At 45.4% G+C, this 7843-nt stretch overlaps 1 protein-coding gene across 2 annotated transcripts in view; it reads right to left on the bottom strand.

The window, feature by feature from the left end:
* Positions 1 to 6349, bottom strand: part of Wasf2 (WASP family member 2) — a 62636-nt gene extending 56287 nt beyond the window's left edge. The window contains exon 1 of one of the 2 annotated variants that reach the window (XM_021200006.1): positions 6174 to 6349. The gene's annotated coding sequence lies outside the window, so the exon portion shown is untranslated. The remainder of the gene's footprint in view (positions 1 to 6173) is intronic. The other variant, XM_029539649.1, reaches the window with a different exon arrangement.
* Between the last annotated feature and the right edge of the window lie 1494 nt (positions 6350 to 7843).

Genomic DNA, 7843 nt, shown 5'->3' with positions numbered 1-7843 from the left:
AAAATCCCAGCACTTGGGAGACAGAGGCAGGCAGTACTTGAGGCCAGCCTGGTCTAGATAGTGAGTTCCAGAAACGTCAGAGCTACATAGTGAGATCCTGTATCGAGAAAAATAAAAAATTAAAAGGCTGGAGATGTGGCTCAATAGTGTGGCACTTGCCTAGCATATATGAGGTCCTAGGTTCATTTCCATTGAGAGAGAGAAAGAGAGAGAGAGAGAGAGAGAGAGAGAGAGAGAGAGAGAGAGAGAGAGAGAGAGAGAGAAAGAAAAAGAAAGAAAATAACATTAAGTCTTGTCCTTAAGAAGCACATAGTAAGCTAGGTGTGATGACACATGTCTTTGATCACAGCACTTGGGAGACACTTGCAATAGAATCTCTCTGAGTTCCAGGATACCTGAGGCTACAGAAAAACCTATCTTGGAAAAAGAAGAAGAGGAGGAGGAAAAGGAAGAAAAAAAGCAGCAGCAGCTCACAGTAAGGGAAAGGAATTTTCTAACTTGTCTGACTTGGGATGTCCCGTTCCTTTCCTCCCTCCAAACCTTCAATGTATCTACTTGTGCTTTGCTCCCTTTTGAATTCATGGCCTTTTCCCCTCTATTTTTGTGTGTATATGTGTGTCAGTGTGTGTTGCAATGTTACCTGTTTGGATATTTCTCAGAGCTGACCATTTAGTATTAGAGAACTAATTGGTATGCTCTACCCGGTTCTCAGGATTAAATAGTTTCTGTTGTCTAAGTTTTGATTAACTGTTTGACAGAGGGGGGCGGGTATCAGCGAGCCTTTCCTAAAGCCGAGAATTGCTGAGATCAGCTTTAAAGCGTCCAATGGCATAGCCTCCTTCGCTAAGGAACCTTTCAATCCTTTAGTCAACCAAAAGCAATGGACCATCAAGTCTTTCTCATGTTATGCTGGAGACCCATTCAAACTACAACTTTCTCCTATTTTTTTAATTTTATTTTTATCATTTTAAACTATGCATATGTGTCTATTTGTTTGTGGGTATGTACACGTAAGTGCAGGTGCCTAGAGACCGGAGATCACAGTCCCCTGGAGCTGGCTGTAAGCCACCTGATGTTTGGGTGCTGGGAGTTAAACTCCGTTCCTCTGTAAGAACAATAATTAACCACTGAACTATCTCTCCAGCCCTCAACCTACAACTTTCCATGTCTCCTTTTGGCATCACTGGTGCCCAGGAGTCTTCCTCCCTAATCCAAATCCCCCAAAATTATGCATTTCTACCTATTCCAATTATCACTTGTCACCCCACTCAACCAAGGCCAGTAAAAATAAGCTTCAGCTGGCCAGGCATGGTGGTCCACATCTGCAATCCCAGCACTCAAAATCAGTCAGCAAGCAAATGTTGTTGTTTTTGGAAGCAGGGTTCCTCTGTGGCACGGGCTATCCTGGAACTCACTTTGTAGACCAGGCTGTCCCTGAACTCAGAGATCCATTTGCCTCTGCCTCCCAGGTACTAGGATTAAAAAGTGTGTGCCACCACTGCCAGGTCTGAACCATCTTTTAACATACTCAACTCACCAAAAAATATTATTGAGCAATAACAATGTATTATATCAATGCTGTATCAATAGGCTCAACAAGTTAAAAACTTCAAACCTGACAACCTTGAGTTCAACCCCTGGATACCAGATGAAAGGAGAGAACTGACCTCCTTAAGTAATCCTCTGACCTCCACACCTTCTGTGGCACACATGCATTGCATCTCTCTCAATCTCTCTCAATCTCTCTCTCTCTCTCTCTCTCTCTCTCTCTCTCTCTCTCTCTCTCACACACACACACACACACACACACACACACACACACTAAACGACAGAGAATTTATTTGCCTTTATTTTATATGCATTGGTGTTTTGCCTGCATGCATGGCTATGTGAAGGTGTCAGATCTTGGAGTAACAGACAGTTGTGAGCTGCCATGTAGTGCTGGGATTTGAACCCAGGTCCTCTGGGAAGAGCAGTCAGTGCCCTCAAACATTAAGCTAGAAAGATAAACAATTTTTTTTTTTGTATTTATTTTATGTATGTGAGTACACTGTCATTCTGTTCAGACACACCAGAAGAGGGCATCAGATCTCATTACAAATGGTTGTGAGCCACCATGTGGTTGCTGGAAATTGAACTCAGGACCTCTGGAAGAGCAGTCAGTGCTCCCAACCACTGAGTCATCTCTCCAGCCTGAGATAAACAATTCTTAACCTGATTAAGTATTGACATCAGAGCTGCTATGCCATTTAATAAGCACATTTTTCATGAAAAATCCTGATATGACCAGTCTGAAGCTCTGGTCTTTAGGAATTACAAACACAAAAAAAATATAAGACACAGTTAACCTGGCTTGAGTTTGTGGTGGTGGTAGTGTTGGTTTGTTGGTTTGTTGGTTTGTTTTTCAAGACATAGTTTGTGTAGCCCTGCCTGTCCTGGCACTCACTCTGTAGACCAGGCTATCCTTGAACTCCCAAGTGCTAAGATGATTTATGCAGAATCACAAGCATATCTTAGCATGTAACATACTAGTTCACTATTTTACAATTACTTTCAATAGTACTTTCCCAGCACTTGGGAAGCAGAGGCAGGCGGATTTCTGAGTTCAAGGCCAGCCTGGTCTACAAAGTGAGTTCCAGGACAGCCAGGACTACACATAGAAACTCCCCTGTCTAAAAAAAAAAAAAAAAAAAAAAAAAAAAAAAAAGGTCTCTGTTTTATTTGGGAGCTAAAAGGGGCTAGAGCAATGTAGAAACACCCTGTGTTTATTTGGGGAAAGTGGCATAGAGCCAGGTGGTGGTGGCACATGCCTTTATTTCCAGCACTTGGGAGGCAGGGGCAGGTAGATTTCTGAGTTTGAGGCCAACCTGGTCTACAGAGTGAGTTCTAGAACAGCCAGGGCTACACAGAGAAACCCTGTCTCAAAAAAACAAACAAACAAACAAACAAAAAAAGAGTTCAAGGTTGGGGCTGAAGAAATAGCTCAGCAGTTAGTAGCACTAGATGTTCCTTCCTCTAGAGGACCTGGGTTCAGTTCCCAGCACCCAGATGGCAGCTCAACTGTTTGCAGCTCTAGTTCCCAGGGATCCATGTCACCAGGCACAAACATGCATGCAAACAAAACACCCAAACACATGAATCTTTTTAAAATAAAACAAACAAACAAAAAGACTTCAAATTCATCCTCAGCTACATAATTAATTCCAGGCAAGCCTGTACTATAAGAAACCTTGTCTCAAAACACCAAAAAAAAAAAAAAAAAAAAAAAACCAGAAAGGAAAAAAGAAAAAAGAAAAAATTTGACCCAGATTCTATCTACTAGCGATTATCCCATGTTACACTGAGCATCACCCTGAAGGAAAATCAGCTCTCAAGTCCTGCAAACACCAATCTTTGAGTTTACAAAAAATAAAGAGCAAACAACCTACAAATTATTATTTATAAATGGGGGGGGGCAGAGAGGGATGGTGATGTAATTCAGCTGTAAAGTGTGTCTGCTTAGCAGAACCACAAACAGACAAAGGTGGGGTGAGGGTCATTTTGCTTTATGAAAACAAGTACAGAGGGAGAGCACTAAAAGGCATACTTCAGCATCTAAGAGAAAATGCCCACTGACTACATTTTAATTAAAGTAAAAGGTTTACATCACAGGAAAAAAAGTTTTCTACACAACACTATTTTCAGACACTGAAATCAACTTTGCTGTACAATATTTACTGTCTGAGTATCTTGCTTGCATGTATGCATGTGCAGTGTGCGTGTGCAGTGCACATGCTGGCTGCCTGACATCAGAAGAGGAAATCAGATCCTCTGAAACTAGAGTCACACACATTCACACAAAGATAAATGCTCATACTGACAAAAAAAAAAAAAAAAAAAATTGAAAATAAAATTTAAAAAAAAGGCACAAGGGGCTAAAGAGATGGCTCAGCAGGTAAGAGCACTTGTTGCTCGGGCAGAGGTCATAAGTCACTATGTAAGTGAGAAATGATTCACAACCATTTAAAAAACAAAAAAAACCTTAAATGTCAAAAACCAAGTGGAGTATGCTAATGCTTGACGTCTGTAATCCCACCATTTGGGAGTCTGATGCAGGAAGATACTGGGATCAAGGTAAGCCTAAGTTACTTAGGAAGACCCAGACTCAACAAAAATAAATAAATAAATAAATAAATAAATACCAACATTAAAAAGAAAATGACAATATGGGTATAAATAAATGGGCAAACATATTTTTCAAGTGCTGGTGGCTCTGCACCCTCTAGTAGTAAAGTCAGATTATGTTAAAACCCAGAGTTTTTAATCACAGTTAAAAACTCAGACAAAGCCTGGGAAGTATGATGGGAACAACGAACCAGTGGTGATGACTCAATAAAGAGTCCCTTAATCGTTTACCCTGGAAGATTTAAGACCTAAAGTTACTTCATTCTAGGTTCTAAAATCTAGAAGACTGTTCTCAAAGTCCAGGCAACTCAACTGCCTTTTTCTGGGCAAGCGGTGCCTCCCACAGGGCCGGGGACTGTCCTTACGGCTCCCTGACAGGAAGCAGGCTTACAAGTCTTTCTTCCTTCCTCCTTTAGCTGCTGCTTTGCTGCTTTTAGAATTTCAAACAAAGAAAATACATATTGGCTCCACAGCTAAGAAACGCCCTCTTTCTCAGCAACTTCCTCCTCCGATTTTCCTCCCTACACTGACACATGAGAACAATGCCCACAGCTGGCCCTGCTATTTTGATTAACCCAAAGGTCTGGCGGTTTGGAAAACTTATGGGCTAAGGTACCCAGCTACTCCTACTCAAAGTCCACTGCCTTCACTCATCTCCAAGATAAGGAAAGAACAAAGAAAGGAAGGCTACACTTGAACACAGGCAGGCCATTGAAACTTCAGCCCCAAGGAACCCAAAGAAACTATACAACAGATGGGTAAATTCTCCCTCCCAATAAAATGTAGCCTTTTTACAGAGGAGAGACACTCTGATGACGTCACCCACCTGGAGTCAAACTCAAGTCTCTATACACCAAACGTTGATGAAGTTCCTTCTGCAGGACACCTGCCTGAGACTCAAACTGAATCCTCTGCTGTTCTGACACACTTCAAAGTGACTTTTAACACTTAGAACTGGCCCTTCCTTAGTCACAAAGCAAGAAAAGGAGATGGACTTATAATTAATAATCCTAAGCTCAAGACCTATCCTGTCTCCACACCAAAAGAGAAGTCAACTCTCCGGGCTAGACCCCTCCCTCCATTTATGACAAAGCAAACTTTTTTTTTTTAAGAGAACGCTAACTTATCCCTGCCCCGGTGCTTCCCAGAGGAAACACCCTCACTTTGGTAAGCGCCACACATTCCGGTGTCACCCTGAGCAAGTTACTTCTCTGAAACATACGTGAGACTTTCTCACCAGTAAACTTACAAGGACAGCTGGAAAAACTAAACAAGCACTTATACCTAAGGTTTGGCACATAGTAGGACAACCATTAACATTTTCCTTGGCTTTCTTCCTCTTCAGTGCTGGGCTTAAACGCCAAGAGTAACCCCAAAGGCCCCAAGAATTTCCTCATCATTTCTGAATCTATGAACGACTGTATAACATTTCCTCATCTCAGAGGACCACAGGACTTAGCCCTACCCCGTCACGATCTGGGTAACACCCATGCGTTGGTACAAGTGGCCCGTAAGCCAAGGCTCCTTTCTCTAGGGCTCATTCTGTGCACATGTGCGCGCGGTCACACACTTCTCCACAATGTCCTACCCCCAGCCTAGCAGCCTGCGTCCCCAAAGAGCACCTCAATTACTTTATGGTCCAAATATGGAAACTGAGGCTCAGCCTGGAGAAGAACTTGTCCAGGAGCTCGGGGAGTTTGCTGAGACCCAATTCACAGGCTTCGGTGAAAGTCTATTTACAAATGGTAAACTGAGGCCCGAAGACGGAAGTGACTTGCTCAAGAGCACACAGTGGGTTGGTGGCAGGGCCACTTTCGCCGACCCTCCCTAGTCTCCGAAGGGCACTCTGAGTCACCACCACCCCTGAGGTGTCGCCACGGCGCTGACAACACGCGAGCCGTAACAGCGACCGTCAGAGCGGACACCGGGTGCCCCCCGACCCTGCAGGGGTGGCCCGGCCGGCGCTCGCGTCTCACAGCCGGGCGCGCCCAGGGGGACTTGTTGCTCACCTGACCTCGCGCAGTCGCCCTCAGCGACATGAAGGGCTGGGCAGCCGGTCCGTGTCCCCACGGAGAACGCTCCAGCCCACTGCTTCGCGGGCTGCTACACAGCCGGACGCCCCCCTCAGCGCGCTACGCCCCCAGCCGCACTCCACCGGCCTGAGTCCGCCATTACGCGATTTCCCCGCCCCGGGACGCAGCCACACCCCGCCAACCGTTCTGATTGGCTCCCTGCCCCACCCGCCCGGCGCCCCCAGCTATCCCATTGGTCTGAATCCAATGCCAATTAAATAAGTACGCAAAAGACGTATTCAAAGGTAGTGTCCCGGGAACTCCACCCGAGCGACTTCCGCAATCGGAGTAAACAGAGGCGAGGGCAAACCAAGTGAAGTGGAGATGGGAATAAAGGTAGATCGACGCCCAAGTTTAAGTACAAAAATATCTGCTAAGACAGGGAAAGACCTCGACTAGCATGTGTTGCAACACGATTTATTTTTATTAGAGTCCAGAGAGCCAGCCTGTTTTTTGTGTAAGGAACAGGTCGAGCCTATGAACTTTCTGTGGACACCCCTCAAGTGGCAGATCGTTCTGTCCCTTCACGCCTTGTCCCAAGCGGGACCGAAAGTCGGGTGGGGGAGAGTGAGTCATAGGCTTCAGCTCACCCCAAAGGATAGGTATTCGGGTGAAGCTGGTATCCTGAGATTGGGAGCCAGTTCTGAGAGGCCACTGTCAGGTGAGCCAAACACCTGTCTTTTCACTCTGCAACTTCGGACAACTGCCTACCTAGTTCTCACTTTGTTCTACAAAATAGATACAGTAGGCCCTGGCACGTAGATCTCCCAGTCCATGAAGGTGGTCAGTTTGAGAATACACTCCCAGGTGGCTTATAGAATACAAAATGCTGCGGCTGGGTGACAACGGGACAAGTCCAGTTTAGCACATTTAGTATACTAGAGCATCTCTGTAGAGCAGGTACTGATTGGCCTCTTGCGGAAGAATGGATCTTAGGCAGGCTCTGTTACTGCCTCGCTCTTTGCTTCCTTTCAAAAAGGGTGCACGATGTGAGGGAGTGGGGTGGGGGAGAGGACACTACACGGCTCAGTCAGTAAAGCGCTGCTTTGAAAGAATGAGGACCAGTGTTTGAGAACTCAGATCCCAGACAAAGCCTAACAGGCCCGATCATACAGACTTCGCAGCGCTGGGGAGGCAGAGACAGGCAGAGCTCTAGTGCTCACAGACCCAACCTGGCCTAGCCTGCTCCTCCAGACTAGGCCTATGAGAGAGCCGGTTACAAAAGCCAAGGTAAAAGTTGCCTGAGGTGATTCTCTAGCCTGCACTGATCCATCCTCACATACAACATGCACACACACATACAACATCCTGAATACTTGAAACAATTTTCCCACAGCCACCAGCTAATTGGAAAAGACCACAGAACTCAAATCTACACCATTTAGCATCTATTTCTGTATTTCTTACTCTGTGACATCTTGTCCCCTGAAAATGGCTTTTCTTTTCCTCTCATCCCCTTAGCAGGCCAGGATGGTCCTAAGGGTGCTGGATGACTGCTTCTTTCACTCTGGTCACTGTGATCCAGCCAGAGCAATATTCTTGTGGAAAAGTGGCCGGGCATGGTGGTGCACACCTTTAACCCTAGCACTCGGGAGGCAGAGGCAGGC

This window comes from Mus pahari, chromosome 6 (assembly GCF_900095145.1).
Source record: "Mus pahari chromosome 6, PAHARI_EIJ_v1.1, whole genome shotgun sequence".
NCBI classification, from domain to species: domain Eukaryota; kingdom Metazoa; phylum Chordata; class Mammalia; order Rodentia; family Muridae; genus Mus; species Mus pahari.
The sequence above is the reverse complement of the archived record's forward strand: the minus strand, read 5'-3'. Positions and strand labels throughout refer to the sequence as shown.